The sequence below is a fragment of the Micropterus salmoides genome, unplaced genomic scaffold (assembly GCF_014851395.1).
Source record: "Micropterus salmoides isolate LMB-PRFRI ecotype aquatic unplaced genomic scaffold, ASM1485139v1 Ms_hic_scaffold_14, whole genome shotgun sequence".
NCBI lineage: Eukaryota > Metazoa > Chordata > Actinopteri > Centrarchiformes > Centrarchidae > Micropterus > Micropterus salmoides.
In genome coordinates, this window is record NW_024040485.1 from 18,127,904 (window position 1) to 18,145,378 (window position 17,475).

A 17,475-nucleotide genomic window follows, 5' to 3' on the forward strand; every position below is an offset into this window, starting at 1 on the left:
GCAGGGTGTGCGGGTGGGACCTCGATACTGCAACTCCAACCCTGATCACTACTGATCAGACTCCAGCTCCAAATTATGTCACCAGTGTGAGATGGCAGCGCCCTATGCGGGTTATTATGGTTTCATTGCTGTTCAATGGGAGGAAGTGGATCTATCGTGATATACAATCTAGGGTTATAAACCATTTTGTAAATGTGTATATATCCTGCCTGCTTATGAATGCTAAATATGGGGATTTCAAGTTAAATGTTACCATTTTATCCAATTTAAAGCAGTTGTTTTTTTTTTGTTGTTGTTTTTTTTATAAAACTTGAAATAATAAACCCTGATACCATCAAAACTACAATCCAGTCACAAAACTAAATAAGCAATTTGTTTACCTTGCCTGAGAAAACCACTTTTATAAATATTATATTTAATCATTATCGTTTAGGAGAGTCTAGAAAGCCAGTAAATAATTTTGCAATCTGGGCTAACTACAGCAACATCTCCAGTATCTTGTGTTCATTGTTACAGAAAAAAGTAGGTCAATAAAAACATTATTACTGTATAACTGGGCAAGGCCATTGTTAGATTTTTCACCATCTTTGGTGGTTAAAACCAGCTTCCCCATTCTCGCATCTTAATTTAGCTCTTTATTTTCATAATGAAGCAAATCATCTTTATTCATTGGTTGATGGTTGTAACATGTATTTATAACATGTAGTATACTTTTTCTATTATCATTCAACAGTTTCAACTCGAAACGTGTTAGCATCTACTATATCCTTACACAACCTATGGCTCTGGCATTAACTAAACATGGCGATTTGTAAACACCATGGTTTCCAGGAACAATGAAGCTTGATAGAGGGCCAGGCCAACCGTGACATTTGTAATTGGGACTAGCTGTCATTGTCACAGTGATTTATGATTATAGTTAACGAACAATTAGGTGACATATTAGGGTGGTCTTCTTTGTTTTGCTCAGAATGTTTCAAAGTCTTTCTTGTTGATTTTATTCCCCACAACCTCCCTGGTTTTAGGCAGACTTGGAGAATTGGAGCTAAAAACATTAGAAATACATATTGTAAATGTTAGAAGCACATGAGTGAAAATATATAAAAAATATCTCATAATATAATCTTTTGTTGTTTTCCGTAAATAGCATCAAATATATATATATATGTATTAGTGATATTTGATTTTTGTTTCAATGGATTGCTTGTGTCCAGTGCATGTTCTTAATGAACTGAAAGCTTCTGAGACTTGGTAAGCTTACATATAATCATACATAATAATGTCTTTGCCTGTATATAGTTAATTAATTAACAAAATAAAAAAGTGAGTGAACAGAAGAAACATCTAAATCAAATCAATATTTAGTGTGACCACCCTTTGCCTTCTAAACAGCATCAATTCTTCTAGGTAGACTTGCACAAAGTCACGGATTTTGTAGGCAAATCATCATGTGTATGATTAAACAATTACACCAAGCAATTGCTGTTGATTCAATATGTACCTTGAAACACAATCATCAAATGAAACAGCTGTGTAAGAGGAATACAACTGGGTGAAGTACAGCCAAACTCAGGTTTATCTCAAAAGTCATATCATGGCAAGACTAAGCACAGCAACAAGACACAAGGTATTGATAGATATAAGATATTGCATCAGCAAGGTGTCTCCCAGGCAGACATTTCAAGGCAAACAGGGGTTTCCAGATGTGCTGTCCAAGCTCGTTTTAAGAAGCACAAAAAACATAGACACTGTGGTCAATTAAAGAAACTTAATGCAGCAGATGAAAGAGACATCATGCTAGGGCAAAATGTCATACCTCTGACATGGAAACAAGGCCAAGTGACTCAACTATGCACAGAAACACAGGAACTGGAGTGCAGAAAATTGGCAGCAGGACTGAGGAGTCAAAATTTGAAATATATGGCTGTAGCAGAAGCCAGTTTGTTCGCCGAAGGGTTGGAAAGCGGTACAGGAATGAGTGTCTGCTGGCAACAGTAAAGCATGGTGAGGGTTCCTTGCAAGTTTGGGGTAGCATTTCAACAAACAGAGCATGGGATTTGGTCAGAATGAGTGGTCTCCTCATAGCTGAGACGTTCAGGCAGATACTTATCCATCATGTAGTACCATCAGGAAGGCATCCGATTGGCCCCAAATTTATTCTGCAGCATGACAACGATCCCAAACATACAACGAAGGTCATTAAAAACAATCTTCAGCATAAAGAAGATCAAAGAGTCCTGGAAGTGATTATGTGACCCCCACAAAGCCCTGCTCTCAGTATGTTTGAGTCTGTCTGGGATTATATGAAGAGAGAGAAGCAACTGAGGCTGCTTAAATCCACAGAAGAACTGTGGGTAGTTATATCTGGGCTAACCTACCTGCCGAGTTCTTGTAATAAATATGTGCAAGTGTACCAAGAAGAATGATGCTGTTTTCAAGGCAAAGGGTGGTCACACCATTATTGATTTAGAATCAGATTTTTCTTCTGTTCACTCACGTTGCATTTTGTTAAATTATAAATATAATCTATTATCATTTCTTTTTTTGACAGCATTCCTACTTTACAGTATTTTTTCCACACCTGCCTGAAACATTTGCACAGTACTATACTCTACTAAATTATATCCCTCTTTGATTACCTTTAAATCAATTTAAACATATTTTAAAAACACATTGAATGTTCAATTGAATATCTTTTAATCTGCTCAAACCATACAACATTACATGTGTAGTTTTTCATCGCTCTATACATTCTTTGTGTCTCTGATAGCGTGTGTGTTATTTCAGGTGAATTAAAACATAAATTAACCTATGCCCTTGGAATTTATCCATTTTGGCCACTTCAAAGCACAACAGAAACCCTTTGTTTCTTTGAACCTGTGGTAAGGAGGGCTAGAGCTGCATACTTCCTCGGCGGAGCTTTCTCAGACTTCACAGAAACAGCAGGAGATAATCAATAAGCTTTCCCATCACCTCCAGGAAGATGAACCTGGAGCATACCTCAGAACCTCAGGCTTTAATTTCTCATGAGCTTCAGCAAGGCTACTCATTAGACTACTACACCATTGTTAATTACTCCTACCTCAACTGCTATTTAACACCCAAGTGAAAAGAAAGTTGTGTTCTTTACTAATGGCCAGATCAGTTCAGGTTTGTTAACCGATCAGTCATCAAAGTACCAAATCAAATCCACACAGCAAGAGCGCTTCAGGTTTCCAAGCAAAGTTAGCTTCCACAAAGGACAGTAGTTTTCATTCAGGATTTGTTTATGTTGAATATCGTGTTTTATTTTAGGACAGAGAAAAAACTAATTAGTTCTAATTAGCGTCCAACCCACAACTGATAAAATTTGCTGGACAGAGAAAATATGGATAAGATATAATTGGAAGATCAGCTTTGCTTGTGTTAAACAGGCAGATTTTTGTTATCCCTGTTATTTGTTTCTGACCACGATAATAAGACAGGTTTCTGTATGAACACGGACAATCTTGTTGCTGTAAACACAACTGAGAAACAATGAACATATGCAGCATATCACTTAAGGAAAAAGATGTCTTTGTTTTTACACGTGGCACAGCACCTCACTGGCAGTACTGAAGACCCGTGGATAAAATATTAGGGTTCTCTACCTTTCTCTTCACCGATTCTCACTCCAGCTCTGCGATAGCCAAGTAAGGAGTCCATCCACCACACTGTTAGTTGAATGTCAGTGCGGTGGAGAGAATAATCGGCAGTCACCTGCTGTGGGCTGTCAATTGAACGCCTCAGGAAGGACCATATCAGCATAACAGGAACCCATTTTCAGACATGTCATATTCTATGAACACAACCTGCCCTTGTTTTCTCTTTTGAAAGGGGATGTCGGCCTCTTTGCTTGCAGCGTCTAAAGATTAGAGTTAGTGTCAAGGAAAACTACGTAGCACACTGGCAACCTGGCACCGAAGGCCACAGGGGGTGGATGAGGTGTGTTTGAAAGGGAAACTATCAATACAGAATAAGACACAGCAGGAGACAACAGCTACCCGCCGGCTATCGGCTCATTACAGGAGAGATAAAAGAACTCTTCAGAATGCATTTGAGTTCTTCTCATCTCAAGGGACCACAAAGATAGATGCACCTGGAGAACAGCACATTACAGCAACCTTTCACATCCTTTGTTTTAACACTGGTAAAAAATAGTTAAGTAACACTGTTTTGAATGCCTTTATTATAAATGCTGCAACCTCTAAATGGTACTAGGGTAGACACTGTTTTTCTAAGAACTATTCACAGCTTCAAAATAGATCTTACTGAGCTTGCATTTGCTCCAGGAAAGGCCTGAGGATGTGCCAGCAGCACTTCATCCATGCTTATTAGATAAGTTTAATAATAAGAGTAAGAAAACCCCAGGTTAGCGGATTTCCTAATGAGGTCTGACATGTTCACAGTCATTTTACATGTTGTACTCACTGTCCATTACTCAACAATGAAGTCCAGCTGTATTCCATAGAAACCAGCTGTTAAGTCAGGCTCCCAATGGATATGATAAGATATGATATTCTAAAAGGAATGGCCTGTTGCTACTAACCTTTTTCTGTTACATATTCATGTGTTAAAAGACATCTAAAGATGGCAAATAAATGAGAAGTCATGTTAAACTGAGGTAATTTGCTGCTCACATAACATAAATTAGCTTTGATGATGCAACCTGTGACATGCGTTTCATGTTCATTTGTGTCAGTCTGTGCTTTTTGAAGTTATTCAAAGAAATGCTGTGTAGATACATGTTATTGTTCTGTTAGCCTCAGAGAGTAGGAAAGTAGAAATTGGATGACAAAAATCTAAAATTGACCACGCTGATGCAATGTTCAATGGCTGCTTGGCTATTCTTGAAATACAACTTTTTTTTATTCTCTCTTTTTTGTTCAAAGAACGTGGAGTGAAAAGACTTGAAAGCGACACAGCGAACACATATGCCTCTGGCTTTTATACTTTTATTCGTCCTGAGAAATTCAGAAATTCATTCTTTTTTGCTTTTGTGCGGAAAGAAATTTTAAATTACAGTTGTACTACAACCCGTAACAGCACAAAACTTTGGTCAATATAATTTCCATTTATCCAGGTTTGTGACAGGCTGCATATTGGTAAGACTAATAGAAAAACTGACTGAAGTTTAACCACTTTGGATGCTTCCAATTTTCAATAAATGCACAAAACTTACTGCTTACAAATGAAATGTGTTTTAGTTTAACAAATCCAACGAGCATTTCAAAATCTATGATAAGAACACTGATCTTTTTAATAATTTCAGTACTGATATGATGTAGGAGTTTACTCTTTTGCATGACTTCCTTTTGCTATATAACTCGTTAATATGTAGTTGGAGCGAGCAACCAGTTAGCTTAGCTTAGCATTAAAAAAAGTGGAAACAGCTGTCAGGCAACCAGCGGAAACTGAGAAGTTAACCAGCCAACATATAATGCTCTGTAAAATAGCAAATTATTGTTTTTATGCTTTGTTTTTTGTATGTATTAAACAAACAATGTATGTTAATTAATGAGATTTGGATGTGCAGGTAGGGGGATTTTATTGCCTTTGGACAGAAACAGACTAGCTGTTTTCCTAGGTTTTCTGTCTTTATTGTTAAGCCAAGTTAATTGGCTGCTGGCTCCAACTACATCTTTACTGCACAGATTTGAGAGCAGTATAAATCTTCTCATCTAAGTCTCAGCAATAAAGCTCAAAATGTTGAACCTTGCTTTAAATATCAAAATGTGGCATTCTGCCATTTGAAATGAATGCCATCAAAACAACAAGATAGAGGGCCACAGGCACTATAAACTGCATAATGAATTGAAAACATCACTGCGTTTGAGCAATCACTAAAAGAATGTGAAAAGAACACCAGTGTTCAGTTGTAAAGAACAAGCCGGCCATGTGTAACAGTTTAGCAGTGTTGTTTTTAAGTGCATTTGTTAAGATCAACTGAACACAGTGTGAACAGAATTAAATAAAATGTATGATCCCTTTAGTGTGGACAGTTAATCATTATCCATATATTTTACTTGTGTTGCATCTGGAAAAATTGCTATTTGTTGTTAATGTCTTCCTTATAAAAAATGTGCTGCAGAAGCTTGTGAAGAACTCCTTGGTAATTGTGTCCTCTTTTCTGAATCCTACAGAATATGAAGTTATTTAATTAAGAAACAGGTTTTTTTAATAGCATAAAACTCTTTAACTGAAGTTAAAACAAGAAAAAAGGCTGAAATTGGTGGTACAGGGTTTTTACAGTTCCTGTTCCAGTTGTTCACAGACTGCACAAAGTGCTTCTTGGAATAAAGAGTTCTTCACTTTGACCACCACCACCCACCTACTCCCCATGTTGCACACACTGTGGATTATACATGTGTCTGTCTTGCATATGAGATACAGTACGTGATATTGCAGTGTGGAAGTGAGCAAGCACCAGAGAGATAAAAGTGAGATATCACATCAAGAGATACATATTTAATTCAAAGCAATAATGTATTATTAGCCTCCTAATGTATTATTTCCTTTTAGTGTCCCCTGTAGCTTATTTCAAACTCTCTGTGTCATACAGGGAACATTTGATATCACATTTTCCAGCTGCAAAGAAAACCTCAAGAGTATGTGATTACCTTGTGGAAGTGTATCCAGAAAATGCTGATTTGATATATTTTGTCAGCGATTGTCATCCATTTCATAGATTTTCTTTTCTTTCTTTCTTTTTTCAATTTAGAGCTGTGGGAAATTTGATAGAGGCTGCATCTCACATCCCATCTCGCTCTCTAATACAGCATGTTAGTGGGACTGTTGAGTTGTTGCTGGATGATGTGATGAATGCCGACATTGGGCTGAACAGGGAGCTGGTGGAGAGAGTCCTTATTACATGACGGAGAAAGACAAAGAGAGAGAGGAGAGGGAAAGGATGGATGGAAAAAAGAATAAGAGTAAAAACAAAGTCTGGCACCGCATAGGAGCCAGAGAGGGACATATAACACAAAATGAATTACATTTAGTTACAATGTAATTATCATCCAAAGAAGATACGTTATTAATAATAACTGAGAGATGGAGGTTGGCTAAGGCTTTCTGCTCTGCTGTGACTAAAGTAATTGCATAAAACCTTATGATAAACCAGCCATCAAGGACAATAGGTGTACGCTGCAGTAGATTAAAATTATACTTGTTGGCATGTATGTGAAGCAAAAGAGCCTTAAGTTGAATGTATGCGCCCCCTCACTTTGGGCATGTTTGAGGAAAAACTGAGTAAACGGCCAAATGGCGATGTTCTAGGTTTCTTCCTGTGTAACCTCGGTGAACTGCCTGAAAAAAACAATTTTACAAAGATTGACTCTGCAGAGAGAGATTGGGCTGGGGGGGGGGGGTTTATTATTGTGAGTGTATATATGAGGGGAGCACAGGGGAGGATAGTAAAAAAAAAATAAAATAAACCCAGCAAAGTAATTTTTCAGAAACATCTTGCTTCTTTCACATGCTTAAAATGCCACAAACAAACCTTCCAAGAGGCCTTTTATTTTCTCTCATTGTTTTTTTTTCTTTCCAGGAATCCTTCTGTCTTCCTGTGACTCAGACCAAAGGCTATGTCTTTATCTGCCCTTTCAGTGCACCACTTCGCTATACTGAACACCATATTTGATCAGTGTCTCCACAGGAGGCTCTTTCGCCCTCTCCCACAGCTCCATCTTCGGCCCCGCTGGCTCAGCAGAGAGTCCACATCAAGAAGACCTCATCATAACTGTCATTGTTTTCACTCAGTCATTCTGTCTCTGACTTCCAAGGACTTGCCCCCACCTCAATCACTACCTTTTCCCACACACAAGAAGCCCTAACTGCTGTAATCAGAGGGTATCTATCTGCTCCTGCCTCTTCTCCCCTTTGCTCTCCACAACTTTTCTTTTTTTTTTTTTATTCCTTTGAATTCCTTTGTCCAGCCACAGTTCCAGGTGAGGTAAGGCACGAAAATAATAAGTAAGACTGGTGCTTCCACGCTGAGCTAATGACAAGGACACGCCGTCCTGATAGTCTTTGTACCTGCTAAAGAACAACTGTCCAAAAAACAGGACGTTACAGCGTCTTATCAGCAGAAAATGGAACAATGGTGATGCTATTTCATGCCTCTGATTGAAACAAACCAAAGAAGAGGTTTCAATCCAGTGGCCCACATGATAGTCTCAAAGGCATACATCAAATCAGGCTTTTTTTTCTCAGCTAACTGATAACACTGTTTGGATAAAAAGATAAATTGACAGCAGACGCCATGGGGAAAATGTATAAACAGTCAAATATTGTTGGTCCGTGATTACTACACAGAGGTTTGTGTCAGTAAGATAGAAGAAATGGGATACAAATATCTGCTGCATTCGATTTATCACAGCAGACTGACCACTGTAGCAGGTGAAATTGTGTTACCGGACGCACACAGAGGGTGAGAGACTATAGCCAGGTCTAACCAGTGAATTAGAGAGAGAAATGCAAGTAAGAAGATCCGATACCAAGTTATTTAATCTGAGCTGTAGACTCAGACAGAAAACACAAGACAAATGCTATTTTTTCCAACAAGATTTTACATTTCTGTTTCACATAGTTGCCTCCTGCTTATTTTTCATGACTTTTAAGGCCTCAAATCCAGTGTGACATGATTGAAGCAGCTAGTAATGGCCAATAAGTCGGCCATTATATGATTTTTCTTTATCTGTTCGCAGAAATAATCTAGTCAAAAGAGTTTATACATCTTCCATAAATGAAAACATCAGGCTATTTAAAATCTCCTCACATGCAGTCGTCCTGGTGCAAGATGAACGCTTGCTTGCAGTTACTACAATGTCTTATCTTCAACCAATATCAACAGCCCAGCATCAGATCGCTTCCAAACCAAATAAACTGCATCTGGGCTGGTTTACGTTTTGATTCTTCGTAAAAAAACATCCCACTCAATAAAAATAAATAGTAGTGATACAAAATGATGCGCCCCCCCCCATGGTAATTTTGTAAATAAGTAAATATCTCCCAGGGTCTGTTAGGACCATCTTAAAGTGTCACCAAGCCACTCCAGTCACTGAGAGTCCTGCGTGCATCTGGATAAAACTCCAGCATGTATTAAATTGTCAGGGGAATCAATTAAAATGAGATCTGTGTTTCATGCTGCAGTCTTTCTATTGGATCTTTGTACTATTAAGTCACTAAACCTACTAGACAGTAAATCTGTGTGCCTTTGCCCCTTTCAATACTCTGCTGACACTAAACACTTTATAGTTTATCTGTCAAAGCTGTGCTCTTCTATAAAGAAAAAACATCACAGCGAAAACACTAATCGTGTGTGTGAACCTCGGGGGATTGTCACTGCTCTTATCATGTTTATATACATTAAAAAAAAACACACAGTATCTTTTTTTTATCATCTGCATCTGAATCCCCCTGGCTAGGTCATGTTGTATTAAAACAGCATGAGGCTGTGTTGGGGGGACTTCAGTCTGGGCTGCCTTCTCTAGTGCCCATGTCATGTGTGGTACTGCCTGGGACCATAATCCAATCAGACAGATGGAGGGCTGTTTGAGGAGCAGAAAGACACTGCCCCCCTCCTCGCCAGTAATACTGGCAGCTCTTGGATTTAATTACATTCACAGTATGGTAAACGGAACGGTGCCACTGGCCCCAGAACACACCTCTGCTCTGCACAGCAAAAGCCTAGACATTGTGTGAGAGACTTCTTTTCAGAGGACTGTGGAGAAGACTTATGAAGAGTTATGCATGACTGGAAAACAAGGCTACTCTCAAGCATTACACAGCTATCTGGTGCTCAATTGAAAAGATTCAACAATCCATAGTTATATTACTGTCCAGTGCAGACTTTGACGGACACCTTTAAGTAAGGTCATTGAGTGACTCAGGAAGGAAAAAGTGAGTTGAGAGTTTCTGTGTTCCTTCTAAATCACCCAAAAGTGGAGTTCAGGATGGGTTATTTTCACCATGCCCTGTGACTTTACGCTCCAGTAGCAGTATCACGCTCATCATGTGCTGTTAGTATACACTCTGCCCCTACCCCCATGCGACCCTGACTCTGCTCGGCAGGCTCAGACCCAGACAAATTACTGTGTCTCCAAGCTGCTCTCTCCTCTGCGCCAAACATTTCCTCTTATTTCAACCCCTTTCCCTAAAGGGGTCTGTCTGCTAACACCGGTGCGGCAGCAGCTTTCCACCTGCAGGGTCATTGAACAGGCTCCCATGAAGGTCACAGCTGTCAGATCATTATATGAGAGGATTGGGCTCAGGTTTATATTGCTGCCAAAACAACCACTTCATTTCTGGGGAAGATGTGAAGGTGGAATTTGAGCATTCTCCAACATCAAATCTTTCTGTACGATGTTTGGGAGCTGGGAATGCTGGAAAAACAAGAACCAGCTACTGCTGGCTCCACGGTGGGCTGACATGGCGGCACCTCACTCTTCATTAGGGTGGCCTCCTTGTGTGTTTTTTGGCAGAGGAGAATTAGAGCTGTATCTGATTAGGGTGGTGAAAGCAGAGCAGAGCCCTTGAAAGCCTAATTGATTAGACTGTCTTTTTTTATCCCTCTGCTCCCCTCTCCACACACCTCCTTTTAAATAAAGTGAGATGAATACAAATACAGCCAATGCAGGACCACACACCTGTCACCTCTGAGCCAATTTAAACCTTTCGCTCTGCCACTAACAAGCTCGATTGTTGGCAAATCTTTAAGACTGGATTTCTAAACTTTTGCCTTTGTGTCAGAAAGTTAAAGCCACAAAAAGAATTTGCTGCGGAAAGACATTGCTGAAATAACAGGATAAATAGGAATGGTCAATAATCAAAACAAAAAACATTTTAATGGAATAGCTGCAAGAGACAGGAAATCCGGGGCCAGCTCAGTTTAAGATGCTGTTGTTTTCGTGCAGGAGGACATTGATTCTGGGCAGGCGAGAATGTTAAGAGCTGCGTCTACAGTACAGCTAGCTAAATCAGCTATGCTCACATGGCTGCACAGAACTGAATGAGCCAGCGGCTTATCAGGGCCAACAGACAGCACATTTTAATGAATAATTAAAGCAACATTGGCGTGCATCTTCAGCAATTCTCCTGATGTCAATGCACTGTTAGGGAAAGTTGACACTTGTGCAAAAACAAGTCCACTGAAGTTTACAACACTATGGCTGTCATTGGCGGGGTTATAGTAACAACACTAAGACTAAGACCTGGGAGAATATTAACAAGTATTTACAGCCAATTAATACGGCAAGTAAGTTCAAATCTGCTTGCTGCTCAGTCTCTTTTTCTTTCACTAACAGCTCTGGAAATGCAACAATGCTAGTGCTAAATCAAGACCAAACTCACAAACAGAACAAATAAAGTTATCAATTTCATCTTTAGTAACCTTGGATTAAAATGCCCTATATCTCTTTTTTAATATTTCAAAAAATGTTAGACAACTGTAAAAAAGAAATACAGTACATATGTTATGTTACAGCACAATCTACAATGTTTCATAAAAGCATTTTTGCAATTAAACCAAAGGAGTGTAAATGTTAAATACTTTGATTCATTTACTGTTAAATTAAGATCTCACATTTTGTGTGAATATATAGTAAATCTGTGTTTACATAGTGTATTTTTTCCCCTGTTGCTGTTTTGATATTTTCCAAGACTTCAAGGTCAATTTGGTAGAGAACACCTGAGTAGGAGACTTTTGTGAACATGGTATAGTGGCAAATAATGCCATTCGGCTGTGAAATATCAGCTGAGTCCTTTCAAAGGGATGTCACAAAACAGAAAAAGTGAACTTGTGTTCCACAGTCAAAACGCAGTGTGCGCACACTGTATTATAGTACTGAACTTTTGGGTATCACCAGTGAAATATTCCTTCTTTCCAGGCATTTAAATGTGCCTTAACGATCACACCAGCTGAGAAATAAAGGTACTTACAGTAGCTTTTTATTGCCATTAGTTTCAGGGTAATGTGTAAATCACAACTTCACAGAGCCCTCAAAAAATTATTATATTTATAAATTGATGTGGGAACAGGTGTACACTGCACTAAATACATGGTTTACGAATATAATCACACAGATTTTTAAATTGTATGGGGGGGGATTCAAGCACTAATATCACCCCGCTAACTCTCCCTTTGTTTCCTGTCTGTCAGAGAGCATACCGCAATATGCTTCTTTTATTAACAGTGATAATCAGACAGTCAGAGCACTGTGTATTTTAGTCCTCAAGTTACTTATTGATATGGTTAATTAAAAGATTCCTGTTTTCTTGCTTGCTGTGTAAAGCATCTTCGGGCTATAAAAATAAAAGTTAAAACTTTTTTTAAAGTATGCACTGCACAATTCATCTTTGATTGTTGCTGTGGAGCTCATCTTATGTGTGATGATAATGTACAGGAGTATAATGATTTGGAAAAATAAGTAATAATCTCAGAAATGAGAATGTTGAGCTCTTCCCTCCGATTTAAGTACATTTTTCCAGAAGTTGAACTATTTTTGCATCAACATTATGCTAATATAAGGAGTCTAATAATACACACTTAGTTTGCTCTCTGTCAACAGTTCCAGCCATAATATGTCAATCAGATGTTCTACTTAGTGATTATCGCATTTTATCTGTCAACATTGTTTTTTTCTTTCCTTTTGAATGATGTCCAAAAAGTGTCATGAACGCTCACTGAAAACATATCATTAATAATTAACACATAAAATGTATTACCCCCTGGTGTCTGAACTCCAAGAAATAATTTCATTTCTGTTTCTCTGGCTGGGTTTGTGTGTCCTCTCCCTGGCCTTTGGCTTCTTGCTGCTCTCTGAATGTCAATTTTTCAGCATTATTTTTCTAGTGAAAGCATCCCACTGAGTGGGAAGGTGACCATCTCTTGTGTTTTTGAAATCTGTGTGTGTGTGTGTGTGTATTTGAAAAGAAAGAGACAGAGAGACAGACAGCGTGAGTGTTAAGCTGATGATACATGGGGCAACTTTTTGAGCAATGTTGCTGGGCAATCTTGCTAGTGGCAAGTCCAACAATGTTTTGAACGGATAGCGGCGTGGCGGGTGGCAGAGTGGTGGGGAAAGGAGATTACAGTAGTAATCTTTACTCATTACCATTGACGGCAATGTTGCCCTGCACGATTGCTCAAAAAGTTGCCCCGTGTATTATCAGCTTTAGTTGTGAAGGATTGTGTGGTTTTCTGTGTTGTGCTATCTACATTTCAGTTTGTGAAATGACTGGAGACATATAGATTGCAAATAGTGATAAAAACAAATCTGCATGGCACTGTACGCAGTCTTAAAGTAGATTAACTGAAACTTTGCTGTAGTATTTTAGAGGTTATCTTCAGTCCTGTCCTACATATTTGATATTACATTACCCCCACGTAAAGTATCCTAAATGAACAGTTAAAAGTCTCGGGGGAATGCATCAATAAATGTGATATATGGTTGTACTGTGTAGTTTGTACATCCAAGGACTTCTGCAGAAACAGGCTTTACATCCCCATTCAGTAGAAGGAAGCAGTTATGACTTCAGCCATATTACACTGATCCTCCTCTTCCTTGTTTCTAATTCTATTGCAGAATTCTCCAAAGAGGCCATGACAAACCTGGTTGAAGGATAATCAATACCAGACAAGGACCGTGTATTACGATGCACAGGCTTTTGAATTCGAGAACAAGAACAAAGAAGACAAATACAGGCTAGCTGTTCCATTCGCCAAATGAGAATGGAATGAAAAATTAATAAATAAAGTAAAATAAAATACGGATTGACCATAAGTGACTGTGACTTGTTTTAAAATTCAAAAGATTAAAACTCACCACCATGTTATAATGAATTTCACTACTTGGGCATGCAAATCCTCAAGTCAATAGCTTGTCACAAATACTTACTTTGATCTATGCATGTTTAAATGAATCTCAGACTTAGCAAAACAACCTTTTTCATGCATAATATTCAAAAACGAAAGTATTTTGCTTTTATTGTGTACATTTGGCATTCACGTTATAGCATGTAGACAAAATAAATCTCACTGCAATACCAATAAAAGCTTTGACACTGATGGCATAATAATGATGTAAGTCCCAGTGTCACAGAATGATCATGATACACTGGAAGGTCGACTTTTGACGTTGTCTCTCGTTTAATTTGTAATATATATACAAAGCCCCCTGCAGCACATTTATCTGTCCTGGAGCAGCTGATAGCAGGACTCTTTCATTACTCTTTACAGATGCTTGCCTTCCTTCTCTTTAGCCAGTCAGCAAACACAGGGCTACAAGGTAATCTTATCATCATTACATTATGTATTTGTGCTGCCGAGATTACCGACATATCCCCTATAGCTTCTAGAGGATATCTCAGGCTCAGAAGTAAACAGTCTTCTGACACATAAACACGTATATTCAGAGTAGCAAAAAAACACCCATGATATGCACTTGAGTGTGTGCCTGTGCACATGCACACACAAAACACAATGTCAACCAAAGCAATTTAATGCAATATAAATGAGATGGCTATTTACACAGCAAGGTCTGTGATATTGTGTTGGGTAATGTTGAGTTCAGACAATTGATAGACTCTAATATCACTCTAATACTCAAGCTGTCAGCATGCAGGGGCAAACGCTGTGACTGCATGAAAGACACACAAATTACACAGCACAGACCCACAGTTTTTCTCTGAGATGAGTATGACACAAATGCAATCCTAGCTAGTCACTACAAAAACTAAATAAACCAATATATCCTGACAAAATATAGCAAATAGAACCACCGACTTAACTCAAGTTATAGTATTGTATTCAAATATGGTCTTAAAAGTGGCTTATACTCATTAATTTCCTCAGGTCAATTGTATCTATTAATATATTTTACAGTAACTTATATCTGCTTAGTCACAAGTTCTCCAAACTACAACAGAATACATAGCTTGTCATTGCGCTCCAATACGGCATAGTCAATGCCTTGCAAAACTATTAGATACAGTATGTAGGTTTAGGTACTACAATGACTTGCTTTAGGGCATGGAAGGCATGTGTAGGCAGAAAACCTACTTGGTTAAGGTTACGAAAAGATCATGGTTTAGGTTTAAATATGACTCGGGGTTCACGACCATGATGCTGTGAGGCTGTGCTTACGCTCAGTGGCATAAAATGCTAAATTTAGCATGCTAACATGCTCACACTGACAATGATTACATGCTTAGCGTGTATAATGATTACCATGTTCACCATGCTTGCTAATAGTTTAGTATGTTAGTCTGCTAACACATATTTCCTAACAATCAATCCTACGGTTATTTAGATATCTCAGTGGAACACATTTCAACACACCAACAGTGCCATCTATGGAGCAACGCTAGCAGCGTGGCTAAAGGCTATTTGGTTGAAGTTAGGGAACAATCATTGTCATAGTTAAAACAACACTGAGCATTGGTAGGAAACAGGAAACGAACAACAGTCTCTCATTAAGTCACTCACTTTGTTTTTCATTTTGAACTTTTAGAAGAAGTATATATAACATATAATAGCCATCGTGATGTCCGTACAGGCTGTAATTGCAGTACGTTGTCACAGTGCAGGGAAGCTCAAAAAAAAGGTAGCTCAAATAAACTGTTCATTAAGCCATATTCAAAAGGGTCACATGAATCAACATGCACTAATCAGTTGCAGTATTGTAACTTCCTGATACAATCAATAAAGGTGTTCCTGATCCTAACATATTTACAGTGCCTAATCTCCTCAAAAAAAGAGACAGGAAACCATATAATTGAGCCAAATCTTAAAACAAGGATTTCCATGCTCCTAAAATAACCCTTTCAGCTTTAACCATACATAACATTAAAGCCTGCTGGGTCTAATATGGCAGCCCAAAACAGCATACACAGTCTGGGTCTATTTGTTTTAATTGTGCTATGAAATATTTCCTCCCACAACGTGTTAACATTAGGGCAAGCCCAAAAAAGAGTCAGGTACCCCTCACCTGATTTATATTTGTCACAAATAGCTAAAACCGATTAGAAAATCCTATGCAGTCTAGTCTTTGAAAATTTATTGTGATGCATGGCCTTAAACTAAAAGAACACTCTTTGATCGAGATCTTTTTTGAGTCATCCACCAACCCTGACCCCCTCTCTAAGAGGTTTGGGGGTTCTGTAACAACATCCTGCATCCATCTTTTTCTCTGGCAGACAAACGTCATACTTTGAATGGCCACTATAGGTCATAGTCAAGTAAACATGTATCAGGCATTTCAACAAACTATAAATTATGCTTTCATGTGAGGAAAGCCTCCTGCTCAGACATGTCAGACATCCCTGTGTTTTTTAAACCCCAGAACACGCTAAGACAGATGCTGGTACACCCCAAAGACCGCACACCAAAACACAAGAAAAGCAATCTAGTGTATGTGGTCCAACTACTACACAAACGCATGGCTCAATACAGAAGGGCCAACTCCTCAGGACAATATTCTGCAGTTTACTTACATCTGAAGGACAGAGGACACTCATTTGAGGACCACCAGGTGCACATTTTAGACAGAGAAGATGGATGGTTTGAAAGAAGTGTCAAGGAAGCCATCTACACCCGGGTTGAGAAGCCATCGCTGAACAGAGGAGGGGGTCTACGCCACCACTTATCCCCCACTTACAATGCTGTCCTTTCATCACTTCCCAGGAAACTTAACAAACGTAACCTATTGGCCTCAGGTGAAGATGCCAACGATGGTCGTTCAGTCTTGGCTTCTGGTAGTCCTAATGACCATAACGACTGTCGTTACAACAGCAACAGGACACTAACGAACCAACGGTATCGACAATCCTGGCAAACGACCCCACTGAGGTTAAATAGCTGAGTTTCCCTGCCAGTCAGCCAGAACTGAAGAAGTCCCTTGGATGAGGGACGAAACGTCTTCCAGTATCTTCAAACAAGTCCAGTTGCCCTTGACTTTAACCTTCGCTGGATACTGCTCAGAATAGTAATTACAGTTGAAGATGTAATTGCCACAAATACATATTGTATAAATGTTAGAAACAGATTGTGAATGAATGAATCCAATATTTGGCAATAGGGTTGGTCTGCATGTTAAGAAAATGCATTCATCCTCAGATTACTGTACTCAGGTTTCTGTAACCAAAAGAACATATTGTTTGTGTAATCTAATATCCCCTCTCAGCACAATACATCTGCAAACATGGCTCACAGTAACCTACTTTTTCTACTGAAGGACAGATTTTCTCCGGCTCCAGGTGTTAATATGATAATGCCTTAGTGTCTGTCAGTCATTCCCCTTGGACTGTGGGGCATGCTTTTTACAAGGCCCTATTATCCCCACCATAATGCTTTCCCACAAAGGACTCACACTGCCATGCTATAGCATTGTAGGGGGAAAATTGCAGGCTGCACTGCACTCCTATGTAACAACTTTATTCTGCTGTCCACGGAGCACC